The sequence below is a fragment of the Cyprinodon tularosa genome, unplaced genomic scaffold, assembly GCF_016077235.1.
Source record: "Cyprinodon tularosa strain WSP-4 unplaced genomic scaffold, ASM1607723v1 ctg2, whole genome shotgun sequence".
Classification (NCBI taxonomy): Eukaryota; Metazoa; Chordata; class Actinopteri; order Cyprinodontiformes; family Cyprinodontidae; genus Cyprinodon; species Cyprinodon tularosa.
Window position 1 is genome coordinate 960,006 of NW_024038733.1, and position 27,866 is coordinate 987,871.

The following is a 27,866-nucleotide window of genomic DNA, read 5'->3' on the forward strand; positions in this document are numbered from 1 at the left end:
AATCCCGAGCGTCTCCTCGCTGATGGAGGTCGCTAGCCAATCAGAAAGCTAAGCTGCCCCTCCTGCTTTACTGCAGAATCCCGCAGCTTCCAACCAGCAGCATCGCGAGTCTCTAAGCTGACATTTTTTTGTAAAAAAAAAAAAAAAAGGACGCATAAGGTTAGAAAGCCAGTCGTCGTGATTGTTGTATATTTAGGCCTGCTGTTCTTATGTAACACCAGTATTTTGTACTTTGCATGTCAGAAACACCCTGATTGTTTCCTCCTTGTCTGGTTATCACCATGTCTTGCCCACCTCCACTTGTCAGCAGTCAGAAAACAGAGTAATGTAGGTTATGCTAAATGTAAGAAAGAGCAGAATGAGAGCTGGAGTCATAGGTTTGTGTCACCGTCCATGTTGGAGAGCGTTGCAGACATCAGCAGGCAGCCATTACTGCTTATATCAGCACAGGTACAGTTCTGACAGTGCAGAGTCAGCGCTTTATGTAAAGAAGTAAGGCAGGTGTACCTTGGAGGTAGACACGACTTTCCATTTTAACTGGCATTAGTTTCTCACTTTAAACATTCATTCTGAAAGCTTAAACATAGCTAGTGGGGAAGTTATACATGGTGGTCTATGGAATTTTAAGATGCTGATATTTTTTGTACTAACTAAAGCAAGGAGTGTATGGAAAGGGAGAATATTGTATGAACACGGAGGGGAAAAATGTGTTCCTGTAACAGTGCCAAAGACAAACATCCAGAGGACGTTCTCCTTACTAAGACTGGCCTATTTGAAGCTGTGAGCCCGTAATATTGCAGTGAGGACTCCCAGACACACACACATATGGAGTCTAGAGAGTTGCATACACAAGCATGCACAGCAATGCCTGATTAAAGCTGTCAGAGTCACTCGTGTTGTCCCTCCAGCATGCTGTTCCCATGCCTCGTTGCACTCCTTGCTGAGGGCCTCAGTGATGACCATGCAGTACCACTGAAGCTCTGAGCATCAGTGCGGGGTTCGCTCCAGGTTAAAGGACACTCTGCTGCAGCACTCCTCAAAAACACGCTCTCACGACGCAGTTGAGTTATTATTTAGGCTCTAATGCCCAAACTTCTGCTGAACTTCTGTGTTCTCTGTTGCTCTGTAGTGTTATGATAAAATTCTTGATAAACTGGGTTGATACAGAGATAAATTCCTCCTGCAGAACAACCAGAAAAAGTTAAAAGGCACTTTACTCATCAATTTCTTCAGAAATGTGAATCTCGTTAGGCAAGAAACGTTCTATGCTGTTAGGATTATTTTTATTGATGATGTGTGAGTCTGAAAAAACCCTAATAATACCAACCTGTTATGTGTCTAAACCAAGGTTTTCCCAAGTAGTTTATCTAATTAGGACAGCTCCTATGTCAGGATAAAAAGTCCTCTTCATTATGTACGTGACAAAGATTTGGGAATGGAATGAGAGCAGCGACCTTGATCTAGAACACTGTGTAATATTTTGATAAGGCTGGAGCCATGGATGTCTCCTCATTTACAGACGTGTATAATGTGATGATCATGTGGCATACTAGAGTTGTATAAATTGCTTCTTGAAATATGATTCTGGGCCGACTTTAACAAGAAGCAAGCCCGGTTGGTAAGCTCTGCCATCTGTAACCCTAATCAAATTCTCTGGTCTGAGTAAAATTTTCAATTTCTGTCTAAATCTGTTGTCATGTCTCATGGTTATTTAATACATATACATTATGAAGTGTTACTGAAAGAGTTTTTCCTGAGTGATCTCTTCTCAGGAAAGAATCGGGGGGTGAAAGCTTCATGGTTTAAACGCAGAGCTTTCCTTTACACCACATTAATGAAAATGTTATCTATATGCTAGACTTGACTCTATATTAAGCATTAAAATGAGATTTTAACCTTTTCAAATCTGTCCCTGGCTGCTAAACAACAAATACAAGTTTACCAGTGCATAGAAGCCGTTTTATTTCTCTTCTACATTATGATAATTTAACTTAATTTCATAATTTCAACCCACACATGGTGAAAGTACATTTTGAATGGAACACAGTGCCTGAAAACTGAATTAAAAAAAGATATTGCAACAAATAAAGGCAGCTTTTAAAATCTCCCCAATTAGTAAATTAAATTTTTAAAGGTATACATTTTTTTTTTTTAAAACAACACATGCACAACTCTGTACCCGAGTGGGAAAACCTATCAAATGCGTGTGAGAGCATGCATGAGCCGATTTTTTTGTGCACTTTGTTTATTAAAAATTGCTGGTCGCATCGCTCATGCAAGCTTACTTTCCAAAAGAATTTGTAGTTTTTCAACTATGTCAGACTCACCACATGTAATTGAAAATGTTGACGAGCACGTAGGACGGCCTTACGTAAACATATCACTAGAATGATTACAGTTAGGAGGAACACTTATTTTTGATGATCCACCTGGAAAAAGAACATCCTCCACTATATCTTTAATTAAAACTTTAAATTAAAAAGCCCGAGGTGCATTGCAGTACAATATTGGGAAGTCAGAAAAGAGGTCTTATTAACTCTGATGTTAAAGTGAATTTCAGATCCTATTTATTTTTTCCATTAAGTCCTAAAGGCTGTTTTTTTTGTTTTGGACGACTGTTAAATCAGTTGTCCTGTTCAGATAATTTACAAACACTATTGGATAATAGTTTAATCTAAATGCAGAGTGGTGCTCACATGTGTTATGAAACAGTGTTGTTAATAAAGCTCTTTCATCATCGTCTCATTCCAAACCAAAATGGCTGCCTGCATCAACATCTAGCTCTGTCATGCCTTCATGTTGTACCCCCTTTTATAAGCCACTCCACTGTGTAGTGCTTACCCTCCTCTAGTGCAGGAATGAAGGGCAGAAAAATCCCCCAATTCTCCAGCTTCGGAGAAAAAAAACAGTTAGATGACCTTGCCTCTGACTTCTGCTGAGTCAGAAATTGAGGGGGGTTGGATAAAAGGGGATGCAGGGAGAGGGAGAAAGAGGTAAGGAAGAGGGAAAAGAACAAGAAGATGATTGCTCCCCAACTGATTTAAATGCAAGGAAATAGGTTTGATGTTGGACACAATGTTTCACATTATTCCTTATAGGGGCTTATTTTTTGACTTGAAAATCAGCACAGCAAAAGAATGGTGTTCTGGAGAAAAGCTCATTCACACGTGTTGCAGTAGACATAGGAATAGAAATGGTCTGGGGTACGGAAGAGTTTGCCCGCACCATGTAGTTAATGAGTCAGAGCTGTGGATGAGTCGTATGTCACAAGATTCAGAAGTCATTCGTCTGCGTAGGTTTTAGGAAAATATGCCTATGTCAGACTGAAATAGAACAGAATGTGTCCGTGTGTCCTTATGCCAAATATAGTCCGGAAACTCAAGTACTTTATCTCTCTCTCTCTCTCTCTCTCTCTCTCTACATATATATATATATATATATATATATATATGTAGAATCTAATATATATATATATATATATATATATATATATATATATATATATATATATATATATATATATATATATATATATATATATATATATATATATATATATATATATATATATATATATATATATATATATATATATATTAGATTCTACATATATATATATATATATATATGTAGAATCTAATATATATATATATATATATATATATATATATATATATATATATATATATATATATATATATATATATATATATATATATATATATATATATATATATACATATATATATATATATTAGATTATTGGTTATCAGTTTCTCCAGAGCAAAAGAAATCAGGTTTTCCTGTGTGGCATTTAAAAAAATTCCCTTAATGAGATTTACTCCCACAGAAATGATTAAAGTCAGGTGATGCTGGAAAAAAAAACCTGGCTTAAAGACAATTTTACAAGCTCCTCACTTGGATGGTTCTGTTTGGTTTTTCCTTCTTACATATTCTTTATACTACTCCAGATATTTATAAATGCAATTGTTATTTTAAACAGTAATTTCAAAGATTCTAAGCTATTTAGATGTGCCATTACTACAATTTGGGTTTTTATTTCCTGATATTTGCTTTTTTTTTTTTTTTTTTTGCTTAAATAATTAGTAAACAGATCTTAGTTTTACTTAAAAAATGTACACATTAATTACATAATCCTGATAGCTTTTCATATAATACCTAATTAAACCGTAAATATCATTCATTCAAATTTGGATTTAAAAAAATGTGCTGAATCACATTGCATTCATGAGATATTTTTTTAAAAAAGAATAAAAAAGACAGAATTGCAAAATAAAATACTACATTGAGAACAGGCAGTTTATATTTCATGTGCTGTATTTCAATTTTGCATTGCAAATTTGCTCTCTAATTTGTGATAAGCCACAGTGTACATAAAAAAAGAATAGACTTATTGAAATACCGCTCCTACTGCTTGAAATGTCAGTTCTCACGCTATATTTGATTTAGACTTCTGTAAAAAAAAAAAAAAATACATGTTGATTTAATATTATGACAAATTAATTGAAAATATTGAGCATTCATTTGTATCATCGCTGGATCTTCAATGATCTATTTATCTATCTGTCTGTTCATGCTTTCGTGAACATTAATACCTATAGGAAATATAAATAAAGTTTAAAGAAGGTTACAGTGAAGTAAAACAAAGTCTTACACTAACATTAAGGGCTAAAACCAAGAACACTATTCAAATAGAGGCCATAAGTCCAGGATATGGATCTGAATTTTCAACATTAAAATAAATGACTGCCTGTTGTCCAAAACCATTAAGCACATATAAAGTGAACCTATAAACAGCTACAATTGAGGTTTATAAACAGGGATCCATGGAGTAATTAGTCTCTTTGCGTCTATGTGCGCGTACATGTGTGAAGGTGATCCTAGCTAATCCGGTTTTATAAACGTCTGACATAATCTGTGTTCCACTCTCAAAGTCCAGGACAGGGAGATGTGAGGAAAAGAGACCGAAAGAGAGGAAAAGAGAGGAGGGGAAGACAATGATGTGGGAGCTGACATGGCAGCAGAGAGATGATTGAAAGGCAGATGGGTTTAAAGAAGATGACAGAAACGAAGCATGTGAAGAGAGGTGGAGGGAAAGGAGGAGGGTGGGGCGAGGAAGAAATAAGTGAGACAAAGATGAAGGAGGACAGAACTGGGCGGCTGGTGGAAAATTCCTCTAGGATTTAGTGAAACAGGACTGTTAGTGGTGGTTTGGTTATCATACGAGAGCAAAGGGGTCATAGGTAAGATGGTTTGTAGGTAGGCTTGTGAAGAAGGCAAAAAGGCTGGAGTCTCTTTAAAGAATGGGTGTTTGTCGAAAACAGACACTGAAAAAAGTAAGGCCAGAGAAAGATTTTGATTTTTCAAATGAAAAATTAGCTATTTTTCTCCCACAGATAAATCTGTAATCACACATTAATATTCTGAGATGTATTTCACCATCTTTTCCTCATTTTGTCCTAAACCTCATGTCGATTCTTAGAATACTATTACACAGACTAACACAGGTTTACAATACATATCTGAAAATTTTCTTTTACCTGTGCCTTCAGAAATCACTTCATTGGTGAAAAGAGTCCACCGGTATGTAGGTTCATCTTAAAAATAAAGCAATTTAAATGTTTTCTTTTAGAAAGCCTTAGCAAACAAACAGCATCATAAAGATAGAGAAACACTCCCAGTTTAAAACAGGGCTAGGTCAAGAAACACTGCCCCAGATCTGACATTAAATAGTTTAAAGTTCAGCCTAACCTTTTAGCAAAAGTCCATTCAAGTGCGACCTGGTGGCCATTTGTGGCCCACGTAGGAGTTTAGGTGCTTCTTTATCAAGAACTGCTAAATTCAGGTTGGCCACTGATGCTGATCCCCTAACAATTGCTGAAAAAAAGGTGCAAGACATCATTTTTTATCTGCTATTCACAGTAATGATGAATTTTCTTTAGTCATGACAACAACTAAGACGATATTACAGGAGTGGCAGCCTAGTGGTTAGGGCATAGAGCTTGGAATCCTGAGGTTGTGAGTTCGAAAACCCACTCCAACAGACATCCTCTCTGAGCGAGACTGATAACCCCACACTGCTCCCTGGAGGCCCCATGATGGCAGCCCACTGCTCCTTAAGGGGATGGGTTAGATGCAGAGGTAAATGTCTCCATTGTGAGATCAATAAAGTTAAATTATTATTATTTTGGAGACTTCTTTTGTTTCTTAGGATGCTCTCCACAAAAATTAATGAACTGATTCACAAATCTGCACAGCCCTGAAGCCTATTTGAACATATAACCTGTAAATGATATACAAGTCATCTCCCTTGTAGCTCCAGATGTCTATCTAGTCTGAATTTATGACCTGTCCTATTTCTATCGTCCCTGTTACCTCCTCTTTCTGATTCCCTTCATCCTCTTAATGCACCTCAGCCACTGCAGCTAATATCTGCCTTCTACCTCATATCAGCTGAAAAACACTCACAAAATAAGTCAGAACATCATGTTCCTCATGAAAAGTTGTTATAGCGTGTAATAATGGCCATTAAACCCAGAAATACTATTATGATGTCTGCTCTTAAACCTTTCATTCATAGCAATAAAACTCCTTAAACTCTGCATCAAGCTTTTAAAGCAGGAATTCTAATTTAACATTCTTCCTAAATCTGCTTCTGTGATCTCCTTTTTTCTTGTTTAAACCAATCTTTTCAAGTGTTTATGAAAATAATGTCAACCTGTTTCATTATTACTGAAAGCCACCGATATATTTATGATATCTGATTAAAATCTCCCCTCTAATGAAGTTTCTTAAGCTCATCTTTTGGAAAACGTTCAGTTTTCAGTCTGTTTTCAAGATAGATTTTTTCATTTCTGTGTGATTGTAAAACTTTATTACCTTTGGCAAGAAAGAATGAATTCAGTCCCATATGGCGGTTTGAGTGTTTTTATTATTATATAAAAAAAAAACTACAAGCAATAATTTCATAGACCTTGGTGGAGAGGTGCATGGAGTGATGAGCTAGAAATCCGATGGTTTTGTTGTTCTCACTGTAAGAACTGAATGTAATAAAGGATGAATCCTTCCTGCAACCATTGCCTCCAAAAAAAAACAGCTTAATGTGATCTGAGATGTTTCATGGATGCAAGTATCTGTACAAAAGGCATTAGGAAACACAAAACAGTTTGCACCATTTGTGGCTTTTAAGAGCCACTCTCCTCATTATCTGTTGCAATATATGCCCTGATTGCTTTCACATGTTCTTTGCTGAGTTTTTTTTTCTGATGAGACGCCCTCAGTGCAGCTGTTTTCTGAATTTGTTAGCTTGTTTTATTGCTTGTTTGAAAGAATACAGAAAAACTGACATCAATTTTTTCTGAGAACGCCAGTGAAAAACTCTGATAGAGGCAAAAGTTGCATGGAAAAAAACATAACTTAATATAATAACTAAATATCTTAAATAGTTTGATTTAGTAAGTAGTTTTGTTTTTGGTGTAAAGAAGGAATATGTAGGAAATCTCTGCAAATGATGTACAGAGGAGAATGTATATTTCCATAGGTCTGCACCTCTCTGTTTATTTCAAATATAAAAACAGAGTCTAGACATTTCAAATAAAGATATGTTGGTCTGGTTTATTTAAATAAGAATAAACAGGTCATCATTCGGGGAGATATTTGGTTGGGGTTTATCCTAGACAGGTGGCTTGTCCATCACAGCACCAGTAAGATAATGATCTAATAAAATGGTGGAAACTGAAATATTGAGAAAAAATAGATTATGCAACTGCAAAAACATAAATGAATTGTTTCTTATTTCTAACCTTTTATGCCAGCAGTTATGGAGGCCAACATTTCCACGTGTCTGAATGAGTTTTTCTTTAATTTATTTCTGTGTTGCGACAAAATGCTTAAAGTGGTTTTCATCAAATACCCCAGCGTTACATTGCTTTGTAAATGAGGTCCTCAGGATGAAGAGAAAATGGCTTTTGGATGTTATTATAACTTAGCAGATTAGCAGAAAGGCTTTTCACTAAGCATGGGCAGTCTAGAAAACCTATTAAAAGGTGCCTCGGCTTTTTTATCCCGGATCCTTTCATCACTTTTCTCTTATTATATTTTACCAGCCACCCTGAAATCATGTTTCAGTCCAGACGACACATTTTACTCAATCTGTTCTGTGTTGTGGCCATTTTGCTGACTGTCTCTGTGCTTTGTGTGTTCAGTGGCTTATAGTGTGCCACTTATTCTGAGGAAATATCTGCTCACTTCACACAATGCTAGTTTTATTGTCAGTATGGGTCAAGTGTTTCTTTTCTGGCCCTGCACACTGGGACATATTTGCAGCCCAGCATATTTAGTCATCGTGAAAGGTAACCTGTCGTGTGGTGAGAGGAAGCAATCCCAACCTGATTTTGGAAACTAGATTGTGAGCATGTAAGAAATAATGTCAGCTTCCTGTGTTCCCTGGAGTGCTGGATGAACTGATAACTGCATGTGAGTCATTTGTAGGTGTGTGAAGGGAGTACAGTAATCAGCCTAAGGAGTGATGGGAACGGTGACAGCTTTGTGGCAGAGCTGAAGTGGAGCCATGTGCACCACAGGGGAACCGGCCCTTTAATGCCCATCGGCCAATCAGACAGGGGGATGCTGGGAGCGTCCTTGGGAATGACCTTGCAGGGGGGCCAAGGGATGGAGAGAGGCGAGAAGACTCAGAGGTGTTGAGTAAGAGAGGGAACGAAGGGCTGGAACACTGAGTACTGGAAGGTGGGAGGAAATCTGAGAGAAAAAATAAAAAACGTAGCAAGATATCAGCTCTATTCATTCGAACCACAAAAGCAATTTACTACTACATGAAACAGACACAGGGGTGGAATAATGAGGAGATGCAGACAGGCAGCAGACAGATGAATGAGAGATATTTCGTTTTAGGAGCATAAGAGGATTTAAAGTTCAGCCAGTTCTGCCAAACTCCACCCCTCTCTCTCTCTTTCTCTCTCTTTCCGACTCAGTGACACACATGCAGACGTCACCCAGATTAAATTGACAGCATTTCACTTTCCCGCATTGCATAAGAAGCGCTTTGCAAAGGATGAAACAGCAGAGTAAGAGTCAAAATGTAAAAATTAAGATGCAGACTTAATTTATGGGGAAGATTAAGTAAAAAAGCAAGAAAGAAGATTAAGTTCTTTCCCTGTTTGTTAAAGAAAAGGTCACAGAAAGGAAAATGTTGACCCAACAACAGGAAGATCTCTTGTATGAGGTTTAAAAAATTGAGATTTGCAGGATTAAACAAACTGCAGTAACCAGTCTATTAACTGATCAGGTAGCACTTCCACCAAAGTTATTATATGTAAATGCTAAAGAGAGAAGTAATTTTTTATTCTCTGTTTTTATTTTCTCTTTGTAGCAGATTAATCTGGTCTGGCACTCTAACTGTGATATGACCCTGAAGGGAGGCATCAGCTTGGCTGCTGCAGTCAACATCTTTATTTAGGTGATAGCAGTGGGCCTGTTTTTCAATGTTTAATCCTGTCTCTCCTGGACGTAGCTATGGGCTCAGCTTTTACGGTGTCTATATGTGTTCTTTTAATATTGTTTTTACATGAAATTCAGATCAGAGCTTGTCTGCTTAACTGTTTCTCTCCTAGACAGTCCATTTATTTATAAATCTGTGCTTCCATGTTTCTTTTGTTTGTTTGTTTCTATCTTCTCTAATTCCTATACGGCCTCGACAGAATGCCATTTAGGAATATAGTTATCTTCCTCTTTAAAAAGAGTTTTTCCTCTCCACTATCCTAACATGCATGCTCTGTGTTAGGGACTGCTGCACAGTCAACTAGAAAATGCTGTTGCCATGTGCTCATTCAGGTGGAGCGAATCCTGCTAAGTCAATGACTCGATACAATCATCTGGTTTTCCTTAAAAAGACAACTTGAACCATATGACTGTAAGATTTGATTTAATTTTCTCATTAAAGTGTTATTAGATGACATGTGAATTGGTGCTATATAAATAAACTGAATTGAATTACAATAACATATTCATCATTTAATTTGCCCTTAGCTTAGATGTTAGCAATTGAAGCACAATGTGCTTGTTATTAGGGTTAATTTTCTGTTACAGACCTCTTCCTTTCAGAATCAGGGCAGCTCAGTGTGGTTAAGCATGTGGCTGTTCTTGCTGATTTTTAGGCAAGGGAGGCATGTGAGGTGTTATGGGCCTTACTAATAACTAGGATGGAGAGATAGGTGCCCTCTGCAGCTGTCTGACACATACCATTGCAGCTGGATTCTGCAGCACTTGCTTTCTTTATTCGACATGTGAACTTCCAGGGGAATTTTCTAGATCCTCAAAAAATATATGTCATTTGGTTTTTGGAGGAGTTCCACCTTGGTGGATGTGGATCCAGAACACAAATGCATTGTGGATAAACAGAAAAGATTTTAAGGAACATAACCATTTGTCATCTCCTGAACTTTCTTTACCTATAACCTTTATTTTTATTGAAGTGCAGTATGATTGTCACTTTCAGACGAATAATTAGCATTTTGGGTAAATGTCAACAGAAGTATCAAACTTATACTTTAGAAAATATTAAATAGTAAAGTGTCTGTAAGAGCAAGTCCTAAAGATAATGGTGAATTTGAATGGAGAAGTGTTGGCCAAGAGGTTAGAGCAGAGTGCTTGTGCTCGGGGAAAGTTGCAACTAACTGGATCAATCCCCACAGCCTCCACTCTGGGTTCTTGAGCAAGACCTAACCCTAACCCTTAACCTTACTGCTCCCCAAGCGCCACACAATGGCAGCCCAGTGCTTCCCAAGGGGATGGGTTAAATGCAGAGATTGAGTTTCTCCATTATGAGATCAATAAAGAGATTTAAAAACTGCCTTTCTCCTGCCAAGATTTTAGTGGGCAGCTGTAAAGAACAACACCAATACAGACTTCCAGGTATTCTTTACCAAAATCAATCCAACAATGGACTATTTGTCTTTCTAGGTACTTTTCTGGTAGAATGGCATGAAAAAATATAAATGTGTCCTGATGTTGCCTATTCTTGTCACAGTGAATCTTTTGACCCCTGAACTAAATTTGATCCCAACTTAAGCAGCTTCCCTACCCTGTATGTCAGGAGCCACTCTTAAGCCAGAGAGTTAAAGGCTTCAGCCGGGATGAGAGCAGTTTCTGCATCACTGATGTCTTCATAAGATCTGTCTGCGTCCTCTCGTTGATATTTGACATCATCATACTCCTCAGAAACATGCTAGTCTGAATGACTAGCTTTCTTCCCTTTGCCTCCTTTTTCACCAAAAATATGATTCATAGCTTCAATTTTGTGAATGTTCTTTTTGCATGACGATGTGAATTCTTCAAGTGACTCTAAACTGAATTTTGCATGCATGTCTAGCATGTCTGGGGATGCTTTTTAGTTCACAAATGGGGGGAAAATAATCCCTGACAGGATTCAGGTTTGTATGAAAATAATGTCAGATTGTTGAGGGCTAACAGTGTTAGTGAAGTAAAAGTGTTTCAGTTTGGGAAGAAGTAATTGTTTTAAAACTGCTAATAATAAAAGGCTCGCAACTGGACCCAACCCCACAAAGGTCAGATTTTAACCAGTTTTTTTAGGATTAAATAAAGAGGGAGGTTTTGGGCATTTGTGGTTAATGAAGAGCTGATTAATTCAAATCATTGAAGTACTTTTATCTTGTGTTTTGATTAATTTTAAAACCGAGGGGTCAATGGCCACCTCAACATCTAAGGAAGGCTAGAAAAGCTGCAGAGACCTGCTGCTCTGGGGGAAGTATCTGTTAGCATGTGGTGAGCTTCCTAAATCTCTCCTCTGTAGAGGAGTCGCAAAATGAAAGCCTTTGGTTAAAAGAAAACCATTAGAAGTCGGTCACAAACCATCAGAGGAAACGCATCAAACAGGTGTCAGTTGGTTGTGGCAGAATCATGCTGTGGGTATTATATCTAAGTTTTTTTTATATTACAACAGATTTGAGTCTGTTTTATTTCTTATCTGTGTTTTGACAAATGACTCGGAGTGTATTAAATGGGCTCCAGCTGGTCAACGTTGTTTATAATAACATCGTTTTCCTAAAATAGACCATGAGTAGATTGTTAGAAATTAATCTAAATGATCTCAAATGTTCCTAAGGAGGGTGGTACAAAAACTTGCATTGTCTCTAAGAGCAGAACTGCAAAGGTACCATGAAATGGCTCGATCCCAAAAACAAATGCTGGGGGCCAACCAGATGCATTGTCTAATTTAACCTTTTCTTCCATTTTTCTAAGTCAGAAGGTAAAATATTTAGAGGAACACTGAACAGGAGCTTCTTTAGGGTGATCCAGACCAGGCATGTAGCATATCCTGCCTTTGTCCATTAATATATGTTCATTCAGTTAGATCAACATATAGGAATACATTTAAGGCAGTAGAAGCGTACCACAATATATTTCAATATGTTATTACTTGTCAGTGTTTTTGTGCCTGGAACATGCGACCCAGTTTGTCTGTAACTGGGTCCAGCTCCAGCTGTACCCAATAAGTCAGGGTGATAGAGTACCACTGTAACATTGTGATAGTCAGGCAACCTCAGCAATATTTTACCTCAAATGAATTCCCACCTCGCCCTTGCAACTCCTCCTCTATGCAGTCTATTTACTCAAGCACAGCTAAAATGTATGGGCTTGCAGAAACAAAATATAATGCCTCTGTACTAAGAGTGCTAATTTTAGAAGATTATTTTTCTTGTTTGTGTCAAGTGCAGCTTCTGTATGCTTGTGTGTGTGTTTCTATATCATCTGGCCTCTAGGCCTGTCCACTGGATGTGCATTCATGCCCTTATCTTGAGCACTGCTCTGGCAGAAAGGGGCTGCTCTGTGCTTGTTACTGACTCTCCCAGACCTGCTTCCTCTGGTTGGACTAGATGTCTTTTTTAACGGGTTCTTCGCTGTCATGGTTTTGGTTCTGTTCCAGTTTTATCTCAGAGTTTTCATTTGTCTTATTTCCGTTTTTGTGTTCTACTTATTTTTATTGTATTTGAGTTGATAGATATTTCTTGTTTGCCCTCTTGTGTCAGTCTCCTTTTCCCTAGCTCCCTTGCTGCCTCTGTTTACACCTGCTCCCAATCTGCTAATTAGCTCGGTCTTTGTTTCTCTCTGCCATATACTCTCCTCCTGTTCAGTCACTCTTTGCTGGTTTGTCACCCTTCTTGTTGTGATTATTCCTGGTTTTCAGCATTTTTGGATTGTGCGGATTTATGTTTTTGGATTTTTTCTTCTTTTACCCTTTTTGTTATTAAAATCTGCATGTAACCACCCTCACCTTTTTTGTCTGCATTGGGGTCCTCCTTCAAACCTCCACCCCATCGTGACATTCACTGAATCTTGTGTTCCCTCTTTTGTTACAGTTAGAGGCTAAAAAGGTATTGGATGTTTTCTGTTATAAATAAGCATTATCATTCCACATATGCATCTGGTTAAAGGTTAAGCTCCTAAGGGAATAGTTAGAAACAATAGATCTTAGTTTTTTTTTTTTATTAAATTAACCTATATTAAAGGAGGTCATTCCTGGATTCCTTGTTATTCATATGGGTTACCCATGCTTAAAAGAACATATGATGCAAAATGATAGATGGTATATTTCAATATGACAATCTCTCTGCTGGAAAGTGTCTAGTGTATGGGGTGAGCAGTGATTCAGGGTCCCAAAGTGAATTCTATTCTGTGAGCATGTGTTGGATCTTTAATAACATTCAGAGAGCCAGTACTTCATGATCCCTATTTACAGTATTGTTTAAATATTTGCATGCTTTGTAACTCTAAATACTTATACATCTGGTTATTCTTCTTTGCAAAAATGCAGCCAGATTAGATGATCATACACTTGGTCTTTGACTAGGACATTCAAATACATGTATTTAATATAAACCATTCAACTGTAGCACTAGCTGTTGTATTACTGAAAGATGACATCCAATTAGGCTCCAAAATATTTTCATACAGGCCCTGTATTTAGCTCCTCCAATTATTTCATCAACACTAATCAACTTCTCTGTGCTGAAAAAAAAAAAATCCTATAACATATTTCTGCCATTTCTTACAACTGGGGTTATGCGTTCAGGGTGACGTTCACTTTCTGTTGTTTTGCATTCAGGCTATATTAAATTTATACTTAGACACGTAGACATAATTCATGTCTACGTGGCTTGTGCTTAACTGTAATCACAACATGTTATGGCTTTTTTTGAACCTCTCTTCCATTACGCATTTGCATTGGACACCACCAGTAGTTGTCTACAGATATTCCCTCCTGAACTGTGGATCAGGAGGTTTCCATGGTTTCCATCCCATAAATTAAAATGATATCCATTTCCAGCAGATTTGGGGTTGTTACACACTCCTTTCATTTTGCGTTGAATGATTGATGGCTGTAGGGATGTCTCTTTCTTTCTGAGATAACAAAAGCTACTTCATAATCTAACTTTTTTTTTTTTTTTTTTTTTACTTCTCAACAGCTTCCTCTCGACCATCTCCTGTGGTCTTTGGTCTTTTTGAAGTAGTTTTTTTTCTTTAATGTTCTAAAAAACAACAACCATGTTATTTACAAAATCAGCTAGATTTACAGGGATATTAGATCAAACACGGAATGATTGGTAACTTATAAAGCCAGTAGGTTGCACTGATTTTAATTTGACAATACCAGGGTAAAGGGAGCTGAAAGCAAATGTGCATAAATGTGTTTTTGAAAAGCACGTATCACAAAGGTATTTCCATTTGTTTCCTCAATGCTAGACCACAGCAGTGTACCACAGGTTAGGGCGCCTGCCTCTTCTCTCCAGCATTGCAGCATGCTAACTAATGAGAGATGCAACACCACAACCACCAATTTCCCTTTCAAACTGTGCTGGAAATATATCAACGTCAGGAGAGGAGTTTGGGCTCCTTTTCCAGATCAGTGTACTGTGTCTGCAGAAATGCACCTGCCAGACATCCTCCCAGAGCTCATTTTTCAACGCAGCAAATCGTTTCAGCTACATGGACTTTTTATCAGATGATATTTTGAACGCATCAGCTGTGAAACTGTTTTAGCCTATTAGTTTAGGCATATTTGATTGTTGGAAGACTTAAGGAGTAAAACACAGCAACATTTTAGGACAGAAGTAACTGTTAGAATTTATGAAAGATGCTACAGCTGCAAATATACTATTTCATGTTTTACCAGGTAATTCTCATATTTTTTAAGGTCTTTTGTGTATAACCACATTAAAACAAAAAAATTTAAGCACTTTTTAAAGGGAAGTTGAAAGCAAGCTTATGTTTTAAAACATTATGCCAAGATTTAAACATCACACACTAATCCATCATCTGGATTTAGAGTATAACACAAAGACATCTACCAGAACTGCAGGCCAACAAAGACAGCAATAATGGACAGTAATACATACAATGGATTAGTTACAATGGACGGCCCCATTGTCACTGGAGGAGCTACAGCAGTCTGCAATGACAACATTCATAGGAAATTTGTTTTAAATTTTGTCTTTGTCAAGTTGGGTGGAGGTTTTTAAAGGACCCAAAAGGGGAGACGGGGGCTGAGGTAGTTTCTTGCTAATTTCATAAGGAGTCGTGGCAACAGAAGCATAAATCCAAAAATAACTGATCAAAGAAAACAAGAGTAATCAACTGTAACCAATAAGTCAGGGTATTTTCTTTTCAACTGATTGGGAGCAGGTGTGGACAAAGTAATTTAGAAGGGAGCTCGGGGAAGGAGACACAAGAGGGCAACAGAGGGTAAACAAGAACTTTATAAAACCAGAAAACTACTAGAATGACACAAAAATGGAAATGAAACCAATGACGTAGGAAACACTGAATGACATAAATCAAAGTGTAACTGAAAATTTAAACAGAACCAAAAAGTGCAGAATCATGACAGCCATAAGCTTTGTAGAAGATTCTGCAAGCATGAGGAAGCAGCTGTTTAGATCAGAGAAAAAAAACCTACATGAAATATTGTGTACTTGGAAAAACAAATACATAAATTACTAAATAAATAAACACCACTGCACGTATGTGAACACACTATCCCCACTGAAAGGCATTATGCTGCCAATGCCATTACCTTTTGTACAGTATTGATGAAGGGACTTAAATACCAAGTAAATACAGAACATCCCTCAAAGAAACATGTTAAAATCTGGAAACAACTTGAGATTGTGAGAGATGTTCACTATCCAGCAGGAGAACAGCCGTTTAACATACACCCAGAGCTACAGGGTGATGGTTTAGATTAAAGCAGATTCACATGTTTAAATGGGTCAGTCAAAGTCTAGATGTAAAATACGCTTGAAACAGAAGCTGCCCTCCAAATCTGAATTACTTTGAGTGGTTTTGTTTTAAAGACAATTAGAACAACGTCCATTTCTAGATGTCCAAAGCTTTAGGTATATGGTCCAAAAGTCGCGGAGTTGTACATACATCAACATTTGGTTCGGCAAAGTGTTGCTGGAGTCTAAGTGCACAAATATATGCAACTGGCTCCATGCTCAGCTCTTTTGTTTCCTGTCTTTTTCTACTGGATGAACTGATTAATCCAGGTGTGCCTTACCTCAGTAACAATGGCCAAGCACACCTGGATTAATCAGTTCATCCATTAAAGGAAGACAGGAAACAAAAGAGGTGCTTAATTTCACGAAGTAGTGGAGTTGTGCATAGAGCCCATTCTATCAAAAATGAATAAAAAAAAACAATTTCCTCCCACATCACAATGAAGCATTAAGTTGTGTTGCCTATTATATGGGCCTACAAACTGCATCCCTGGAGCCATCCAGTATGTCTGTTACCCTGGTTCTACATGATGTTGTCTAAAAGCTATCTCTGCTCTAACTATAGAGGCAGCAAAAGGTCATCTCCTGCATTTTTTTAAACAGTTTCATACTTCATTTGCATAACATTTTATTTAGCTTAGTTCCTTAATTTTGGCATGAAGCTGTAGGATTTAAGTCTTCTCTTGATTTTCCATAGAAATTAAAGGTTTCATTTATAAAAATGTCTTCTTTGTTTTTATATAAATATATATATATATATAAAATTTCATTTAGATATTATGTTATACTATGTTATGATATTATGTTAAAACATAAAATGACACAAAGAATTGTGCCTCTTTCATTAACCATGAAATAAATGTATTTTCTTTGGCATGCACTAATAATAAGCTGATAAGCTCGCTGGATTTAAATTGTATGTACTATATTATGAGTGATGACAAAAAAGGCAAAATGCATCTGACTCCTGACTCCTTTAACATAAATTACTAATAAAAAACACTTTCATGAAATAGTCTGAGGTGTGCACAATTTTACAGAGGACTGTGTTGTGCTTTTTGTGTCATTAAGCCTTCCTCAAGAATACGACTTTCTGTTTTTTTGAGTCAAGTAAGAATCTGAACTCCGTTGGAAAAAAAAGGAGAATGTGGCTTTAGAAATAGGCAAATAAATTATGTATGTGTACACACACACACACATATATATATGCATGTATTTATTAGAAGAATCATTCTTTATCTTTTACATGTTTTCAATGATCAGGAAATGTGTTTAATATTCTTCAGTTTATCATTTATTTTTGTATACTTTTTGGTTTGTAATGTATAGAATATATGGTTATAGTATAGTATAGTTATTCACATTCTCAATTATTTTATTTATGTAAAGTAATGTAATATGCCACATACTTATGCATACATAGACTTAGACAAACTTTATTGTCCTTTTGTATACACAGAGTTTATACAAAATGAAATTTTGTTTTGTACAGCTCTTATGACATTTCCATACATCTAGAATTAGACATAAGATTTAAACAATTCAATTTAAAAAGTAAATAGAAAAGCATCTATTTACAGAGTAAAAAGTATGCTGGATATTTAGTTTTTATGCAGAGTATTTGTTTTCCCTTCCTTCCTACTCTTGTGTTTTGGGAGAAAATCAGATTTAAATTGCATTCATGTGTATTTTTATTTGGAACATCTTGAGTAAATATGTGTCTATGCTGCTTCATGAACAGATGGAGTAATGAGGCGAGGAGAAATGGAGGGAACGTGTCCCCAAACGGTTGTGACCCTGACAGCCTTTTGGTTGATTCCTTGTCCTCTGAGGCGTTCTGTGATGCTAAAAGAAAGGATATCTCCCAAGGTTATGGATGCCAAAAACATGCAGCTTGTAAAACTGAAGCAGAAACAACTGAGGCAGACTATCATTTCTTGGCTTATCCCGAAGCAATGTCATGTCTCCATTTAAACTGCTGCGTTACAACTAAAAACCAAAGGGAAGTCACATCATTAGCAGAATGGTCGGACTAGAGACAAGCTGTTACATGTGCAGCCATATTTAATGAGCTGGATTAAATGAATGCTTGAATAAAGCCAATGTTCTTTTAGACAGCTGTCAAGCGTATTTGTGGATTCAACTGACTTATTTAAGAGCTGCAAAGCTGTTTCCATGAGAACCATGGGTACAGCTGCAGGGTTGATCAAAGTGACCTGGCAGGCTAACCTGTGGAGACTTGTATGCAGACCACAGAAAACACAACTCATTAACTTGAGTAGCTTAACAACCTCTGGCAAAAATCTAGAGTTGTTGGCAGAAGTTCATCCAGCTGTTTTATTTTGTGGGGATGCAAGGAAAAAACGTAATGTTTAGCATGTGAACATCTGATTTAGTTAAAAATAGGTTAAATGAATTACAGAAAATGATTTAAGACATCCAATTAACCCTCCTGTTGCCTTCGGGTCATGGTGACCGGAAACCGAGTTTAAAGCCAAACAAAAAGTAATATTTTCTTCAAATTCAACTTTCCTAGATTTACCCCAGCAATAACAAGTTCAATCTTACCTTTATTTATATTTACATGTATGCTGGACAGTAACAAACATTGTCTTTGGGTGATTTTGATCTAACAGTCATATTGGATTAAAATTGCAGGGTCAGTTACTCACCACAGAGATGTGAAAATAATTTAGTTCTGACTAAGATTTATCAGTAGCAGCAACAACATGCCAGATATGTTCTTCTCCAGCAGAATGTGCTGCCTGTACTTAGACTTAGACTAAGTTTATGGTCATTTTGTATACACGGTTTATACAAAACAAAATTTCGTTTTGTACAGCTCTCATCATATTTCCATGTTCTGAAAGTGCAGCAGTGATCAAATATACCGTAAAAATTGGGAGAAAAAACATGGTGCAAAAAAACGCATTTATATTGTCTGTTTGATGCAGAGACTATGATATGATTTAAAGTATTTTTTAGCGTTCAGCCCTCTGATGGCGGTGGGGAAGAAGCTGTTTTGGAATCTGTTGGACCTGCATTGAATGTTGCAAAGTCTCTTCCCACCATTCCTCACCTTTTTCCAGTCTGTGGCGCTGCAGCCAAAGCATATAGTGAGACATCTATGGTGCTTCTGTAGAAGATCGTGAGGATGGGGGGGGGCAGGTGGCTTCTCTTCATCCTCTGCAGGAAGTACAAGCGCTTTATTGCCCTTTTGACCAGTGAGGTGGTGATTACAGTCCAGGTGAGGTTATCTGTGATGTGCACCCCCAGGAATTTGGTGCTGCTGACCACCTCTACAGCTGAGCTGTTAATGAGGAGTGGAGCATGGTTAGGTTGATTTTTCCTTAAGTCAACGATGATCTCCTTCGTTTTCTCCACATTCAGGATCAGGTTTTTGTGTCTGCTCCAGTCCACCAGCTGCTCCACCTCCTCTATGTAGTCCTCTGTAGTAATGTATATATTCTATACATTACGGTCGTAGTGTCGTCAGTGAACTTCACGATGTGAATAGTGGTTAACCTGGGGACGCAGTCATGTGTCATCAGGGTGAACAGCAGGGGGCTCAGGACCATTCTTGGATATGGCAGCCCAGGGTGAGGCTTTATGCAGGAAATGAGGGTGTCCAGAAATGGTAAACTGCATACTTTATTTTGTGTCTTGAGTCAGGGGACATAAACAATCAGTCATTCACCCATTTACGCATGCATTTACACAATGATGATGTTAGCGAACATTGCAGCTGCAGCTATCTCGGGGCACAATGAGAGAGGAAAGGCTGCTGTACAGAGGCGCCACCATCAGTAGGTGATGAAGATGACGTGTCCTGCCCACAGACATGCTGAATATAAAGCCTTGTGACTGAAATGTTACAGTATTACAAGTCTTTGAGGCTGCTAAGACCCTATGAAGGTGCTACAGATGACAGTACCTGGAACTGACTCTGTTGTAGTCATGAGAGTGTTTTTCACTATTTATCTGGTTCTAGAAAAGATTGTTTTAAATGATTAGCAAAACAATGGAATACAACCCACAGGAGAATGCTGAATCATCCACAATTTGAAAACATCTAACTATGATGTTGTTTTCTGACATTTAGAACTGTATTCTTTCTCTAATATACCAGCATTTCTCGCCAATATTCTCTTGGCTTTCTTAATATCCACCATGAGTCCTTGAAATTACATTCTGCTGCCTGAAGAGGATTTTTTAAATTTACGTATTTCTGTGGTGTAGATGTTATTCCTGAATAGAGGTAATACTATGTCTCTACTTCTCTACTTTCTGCTCAGGTGGAGCACGTTTTTAATATGGTGAAAAGACCAAGCACCTGCCTCTTTGTGCCCTGTCCTGCTGTCTGCATTAGAAGCCAGAAACAGATGGATTAAAAAAAAAAAAAAGAAGAGGGAGGTGCATAATTTAAGTGGATTAAGGGCATCTTATGTTGCTGACTTTGAAGTAAATGTCCTTTAAATTAGTTGACAACCACTTGAAGCATAAGAATGACAGATTGATTGGAGAACATGAGGTATGACAGTGTAGATCAATAGTCAGCTGAAGAACATTTGATTTCAAAGCTACCTGTCTGTGTCTGGTTGCGAAACACTCAAAAAGAAGGTTGTTATTCTGTCATTGCAACCTGCTCCCCGCTGTTAATAATGAAGGAAATTGTTTTGATTTTGGATAACTTCATTTTCTGGGAAAGTTAGGAACACTTGACAAGATATTAAAAGGCTACGTTTGAGATCCTTTCTGCTCTAATGATTAACAGCAAAAAGAAGATTCAGAAAATCCAACCTGAGCTGAAGGCGTTAAATATTAAAAACCAGTCAGCATCGTGACTAAATGTAGCACAAGCAAGCTCACAAAATTGGACACATATGAACACAGCTGCTATTTACCTTTCCAGGAGGAGTGAATGGGATCTTTTTATTCTGAATTATACTACAACAGTATCTCTCCAGTAAGTTTTCAGCTCTAAGAGCTGAAGATCTAAATGATCCAACATTTGCAGATCCAGTTATTAGTCAACTATTTCAAACTTATTCAACAGTAAAGAAAACATTAATTTAATGATGGCATGAATAAATGGTATATTTAAATAAATTCTGCATTCCAGTGAAGTCTGGATAAAAAGCAATTTAAATAGACATTAGACATAGTTTTAATTAAGACAATGCTTCTATATAAAATGCTTTTATTGGTCTGATTTAATATATTTTCATCACATGTAATCCGAAAAGCATTTCAATGAACAGAAATAACAGCTAGGAAAAACACTGTCTTTGTACTGCTGATCTATATGATGTCTTTCATTTAGTGAACTGAGTCACTAAAAAATAAGCTTTTAATCATCTGTTCAATTAAATTAACATTAAAATATATGAATAAGCATTACATACGCAAGCAGTGAAGGCCACAGGATCGCTAAGAAAATATTATAGCCAGAAATATGTACATCTAAAACAATTGTGTCGAATAATTCTGATCCCTTTTTAGATTCACAGTTTTACTGATTATATGCAGCAGGAAAATATAGGAGAATATAGAAAGGTTATAATTAAAGTTAATAAAGGACAAACAAAAAGTAGCTCAGAACAGAACTATGTGGAATTTATTCTTATAAGCTACTGAAAATGTTATCAAGTTAGATTCTGCAACAGAATTACTTTGACATAACAATCAGGAAGTAAATTATTCCGGGGCTACACACATCAATATGAGCTTTTAGTTCTAACTTCTCTATCTTCTGTTTTTTCTTTAGAATTCAAATGCAGACTCAAATGAACTAAGAGAAAAATATTTGTCTGCTTAATGCTTAAGAAGCAACTACGAAAAAATGTATATGTACATTTTAACTATGCAAGACAACATTAAAAAAAATAGATTAAAAAGCTGAGCCAAAAGGAACACTTAGCTAGCAGCATCCTCGAAATGTAGTGGAGTGAAAGTTATAAGTACCCCCCCAAAAAATTACTCAAGTAAAGATATTGAGCTGCTCAGTGGGGCAGTGGGTAGCATTGCTGCCATGCGGCAAGAAGGTCCGGGTTTGATTCCCGGCCTGGGGTCTTTCTGCATGGAGTTTGCATGTGTGGGTTCTCTGCATGTTACTCCAGCTTCCTTCCACAGTCCAAAAACATGACTGTTAGGTAAATTCTCCTTAGGTGTGTGTGTGAATGGTTGTTTGTCCTGATTGTCTCTATGTTGCTCTGCGATGGACTGGCAACCTGTCCAGGGTGTACCCCGCCTCTTGCCCCTGGACGGCTGGAGATATGCACCAGCGACCCCGCTCGGGATAAGCATGACGCAAAATGCATGCATGCAAGTAAAGATATTCTAAAATATACCTAAGTACAGTAATTAAGTAAATGTAGTTTGTTACTTTCCACTATTGCCAGAGAGCATACTGATGATCCAGATAAGGGGTGGGAGGATATTATGTGAAGAAAATGAAATAGAGTTTTTTGTCCCTTTTCAGAAGAAGAAGAATGAAGAGTTTATTCCCAAGAACAACCAGCCTACTGTGAAGCATGGTGTTGGAGGGGCTGTTTTTCTGCAAAATGAACAGGACAACCGATTCATGTAAAGGGAAGAACGTAGCATGAGCCAAAATTTCCTATCAGTGAGATCAGAATACTGAGTGTAACCCTAACAAACACAACACTCATTCAATTAAAGAGCTAGTCCTGAAACGAATTTCTGGCCTCGCCAGTTTTCAGACTTCAACTCACAGAAAACAAATGGATGGAGTTGAAAGTCTGTGTTGCCCAACAACAGCCCCAAGAAATCCCAGCTTTGGAAGAGATCTGTATGAAGGAATGGGTCAACACACCAGCTACAGAAAGTACAAACGTGAGGACTTACAGGAAACGTTTGACCTCTGTCATTGCCAACAAAGGTTATGCTGCAAAGTTTTGAGTTGAAGTTTTGTTATTGACCAGAAACGTATTTTCCACCACCATTTACAAATAAATTCTTTAAAAATCCTACAGTGAAGGATATTATCATTAGAGTATTATAAAACAACAACAGTTGACAGCATATTTTGCTGGGTAAGTAACATTATTAATTAGGGATGCACGATATAATCGGCCCCCTATCGGTATCGGCCTGTACCGGCCTTAAAACTGAATATCGGACATCGGCCACCCCACCGATATTTAACCCCATATTTGATCAGCTTCTGAGTTTCTAAAGTCTAAAAAAAAAAAAAAAATACTACTTCTTCTTCTTCCTCAAAAACTTCTTGTTTACAGACTTAAAACTTCTAAAGACGAGGGAAAAAATAGTGATACATTAAAATATCCCAATATCTTCATATGCTGATATATTGCCATTTAAAAACACCATATCAATCTCTTTTACTAATGAAAATATTGCTATATGTCATCGTTATGCTACCAATTCCCCCGAAAATTCACGAAATTTTGCCATATTTTTATATGTTGATATATTGACGCGGTATCGATCTATTTTACTAACAAAATCTCACAAGAATTTGCAAAATTTCACGAGAGTTTGTAACAGAACGATGAAAGTTCACGAGATTTTGAAAGTAAAATAGATCGATACCGCGTTTTTAAAAATCAATTTGATATCAGCATATGAAAATATATTTGAGTATATTATTGTGTCAGAAATGGATACCAAAACTGCTATTTTCAATGACTACTTATTTTTGTCCAGCTTTAACATCGGTATCGATATCGGTTATCGGCTACATGAGTTTTAAAATATCGGCATATCCCTATTATTAATTAAAATTACATCAGATTAAAACGACTTCTAGGTGGCTAGATAAGAAGATCTATAATATAGAGTGGCACAACAATGAGAAATATAAGTTTCACTTAGCTGCTGATTTGATTTAAGTAGACCCATTGTAAACATGAAGTACTGAAAGTAGGGTTCTGATTTGAAATGAAAGGTATGTCTTTTATTAATTTTAACAGTCGGACGATGCTTCTACTCTCTTAAAAAACAACAAAATAATCTATACTGTGTTCTCAGCTTTATGTAGATTCAGTTAGTAATTATTTGTAATTATGTACAGTACATACTGATATATTTCTTTTATGCCAACGAAGGACAGTCAAAACAAGCAGAAATGTATAAAGTGTTTTTGTTTTATTATTTTAAAAAGTAATTTGGTTATGGTGTCTTTTTTATTGCTTATATACTTACCTCTAAAAATGTCTGTGCACACACCTGCCTGCTAATATATGTACGATTAGAACAGCCCAGCTACTGACTGAAGCATCAGAGATCCAAGCGAAGGCTCTGGAGAAGCTGCACATATGGGCAGCTAAGGCAGGACAATCTGGTAACTAGGCAACTATTGGTCATGGACAACACTAATGAGGCCGTGATTAAAACAGTTAAAGGAAGAAAGATGTGAGATATTACAGCAGCTTTTTAACACAAGCCATTTGAAAGAATGTCATTTTTTCAGATTAGATCAAAATGTTCGGAATCAAACCCCAGATGGCTGTCAGCTTCTGTATATGAAGCAACCCCTCTCACTGTATAATTTACAGAAGGAAGTGTATGTACATTTCTATAATTCACTGTTGCTAAATCAAAAGGGTGTGTGTTCTGTAAATTGATCCATTTACAGCTGCAATAGATTTTTATTTTCTTTTTTGTAAATGCAGCCAACGAGAAGGATTGGATTGTAACAGCTAAGGTTGCCACATTCAGTGGGCAGTTGTCTGCTGTGATGTGTGAAACAGCAACAAGCGCCAAGCAGATAATTTGGTCTCTCAACATTGTAACACCCACATTCCACTCACTGATATTTTTAGACCTGCTTTACTCTCTTAAACATTGTAATGCATATTTTCTAAATATAAACTCAATAACCTTTAGATAAACACACAACCTATTATTAGTTTACATAAGCTCTAGATAGATCTGAGACTCATAAAGCAGTATTTATCTGACTGATTTAGTGGTTCCAAATGCAGAGAAACAATTGGCCCAAATTTCAGCAGATCTGATGTGATCAAAGCCTCCTCCAGCTGTCCACTGGCCTTCTCTGCCCTCCACCTTACACTCCCCTTTAATCCCCGGAAGCTTCTCTGTCTTCCTGTTTCACAGCCCTCATCCAGTTGCACCATCAGCTGTGCCCTTCCAGACCAGAATGCCTTCATGTCTGCGCTCGCAGCTTCACAGCGTCACTCACCACAGTGCCAGCGTTTGTGCCTTCTTCGTCTTCTTGCTCTTTCACCCAGCCTGTCCTCCTGGCCTGATGTTTACAGGAATAGAAGAAAAAACGGGAGGGAAACAAGGCATTTAAAAGGGCTTTTAGATTATGAAGAGCAAGATTAAAAACTAGTACAAGCAGAATAACCAGATGGGGTCATTTCATTAATTTTTTAATTAATGATCCACATCTTTCAAGCACTTCTTTCAATCTATGCATATATACTCTAATTCCTTCGAGGCCTATAATCAATCTGGTTTTTACTCACCAACCAAGCCATCAGCATGCAGCCGAACAGGCTCATCATTGTCATACACATGGCGAGTCTGTGCATCAGGTCAAGTTACTGGTGGCTTAAACATGAGCACTAGGGATCGCTAAAGTCTCAAGCTGCCACACATTTGTTTCCCTTATAGACAAGGTCACTCACTAAACGCCTGATCAACTACTTTGCTGCGAGTCAACTCAGTCATTTGCTCCTTCCCACAACTTTTCTGTCCACCCTGATTCTCTCAATCCCTTCTCTTCTACCTCTATTTTTAACCGGCTTAGCAGCGCTGAAGGGATGAGAGCTTTATTCTCTGCCTTATTCCTCACTCTTGGCTACCTGGCTGCCAATTCACAAGGTCCACTAATCCTGTAATGGGGCAAATACTCAGAACAGTTCTATTAGTAACGGTGTATATGCCGTGAGCGTTCTCAGAAAAACTTTCCCTTCGGTTACATATAAAAGCCTCTGAATGCTTTGACAGTCATGGGAAATGAAAACACTGCAGCCCCTGTGCAAAAAGCATTGAGATCCGTTACCGTAGTTCTAATTTTGTTGCAAACACACTTTTCAGAAAGTATCGACTTTGTAATAGAAAAATCACAAATGGTTTTGGATTGAGGATATGAAGCATAAAGGGACTGAGTTTATATAAAGTGCTTTACTAGTCATCTGACCACTCTCAGCACTTTACATTACAGCTACATTCATTTTATCAGTCTCTCAAATGCCCAAAGATTCACAGACTAATGTGCAGCTCAGGGGGAAGAACCGAGCGCAAGGGTGCATTGACTTGTGGAAACTGGAATCAACCCTTCTATGTTCAGATCGGAAGAAGACCCTTGTACCAGTCTCATCTATTACAGATTTATTCTCCAGGTTTTCTCACCATTTCTGGCTAATCCATCTTTCCATCAGCTGTGACCAGTTTCCTTGTCATTACTGAAAAAAAACTTTCCCAAAAATGATGCCTCTACTTTCAAAATGTTTCCATAAAAGAGGATTGGTTTGCTTAGTATAATGTTAGTTTTGGCCCCACATGACATATCGCATGTGAGTCAAAGAGTAAGATGGTCTCATTTGACCAGAGCTTCATCTGTTTGCTGAGGTTGTTTCGTGACCTGAGGCAAAATATAAATCTGACTTTGTGGCCCACTGTAAAGGCCAGAGTTGTGGATTGAATGGCTAATAGTTAGCAAGTTGTTTTAACCTGGTTCTTTAATCCATGTGGGAGAGTTCTCAGAGTGCAGCAGAAAAGAGAAAAACACTTTCTAGGTTTTAAGAGAATTTATTGATGTCAAGTATAACAAATCATTGATGAAAATTTGACCTCAGGCATGCATGACCACTGCTCCAGTGGCGGAGGAATGTTTTTCCAAAAGCCCCGGGTCTACTTTTGAGTCTTTTTTTAAATGAAACTTAAAAAAAAAAAACTTACTTCACACGCTGTAACATTCCTCCATAATGATTTCTACAGTTTATCAATATTTTCCAAAAAACCTTTGAAGCCCTTGTGAAATAGCTGGATCTATACAGGCCTCAGATCACAGGTCAGCCTATATTCTTATTAAATCAGTTCTTAAGGTAATCAGTGTTGGTGGATTTTATTTATCATCTCCATAGTGTGTCTAAAAAGAAATATATATTCTGTTTTTTCACATAGGCATTTTTCAGAAATTGAAAATCAGCTTTGCACAAGAGCAACACAAAGGAAAGACATTAGCATTGATCTTAGAGAAGCAATACTGTACATATAAAACCTGATACCTTAGCTTCATGTCTTCCATTTCCTCTTTGAAGGACTCTAGTGACACTAACTCTAAGGATATAACATAAGAGAGAAGGACATAATAGAAGAAAGCAAGTACAGAAGGAAGAAAAGTGAACAAACAAGAACATGTCAGGGAGATCAGAGAAAACAGGGATGGAAGGACACAGAAAGGAATATAAGAGGAGTAATGAAGGAAAAAAGGAAGTAGAGATCAGAAAGAAAGTGAAAAATACAACAGGAAAAAAAGAGGTAAGGAAGGGCAAGGTAAGATAAGAAATTAAAGAC

General features: G+C 37.3%; 1 long non-coding RNA gene across 1 annotated transcript; it reads right to left on the reverse strand.

The window, feature by feature from the left end:
* Window positions 1-7,344: 7,344 nt before the first annotated feature.
* Window positions 7,345-26,033, reverse strand: LOC119783005. The gene is made up of 3 exons (XR_005280741.1): window positions 25,811-26,033; window positions 25,522-25,584; window positions 7,345-8,778 (listed from the first exon to the last, which is right to left on the reverse strand). It is a non-coding gene; the product is annotated as an uncharacterized LOC119783005 (long non-coding RNA).
* Between the last annotated feature and the right edge of the window lie 1,833 nt (window positions 26,034-27,866).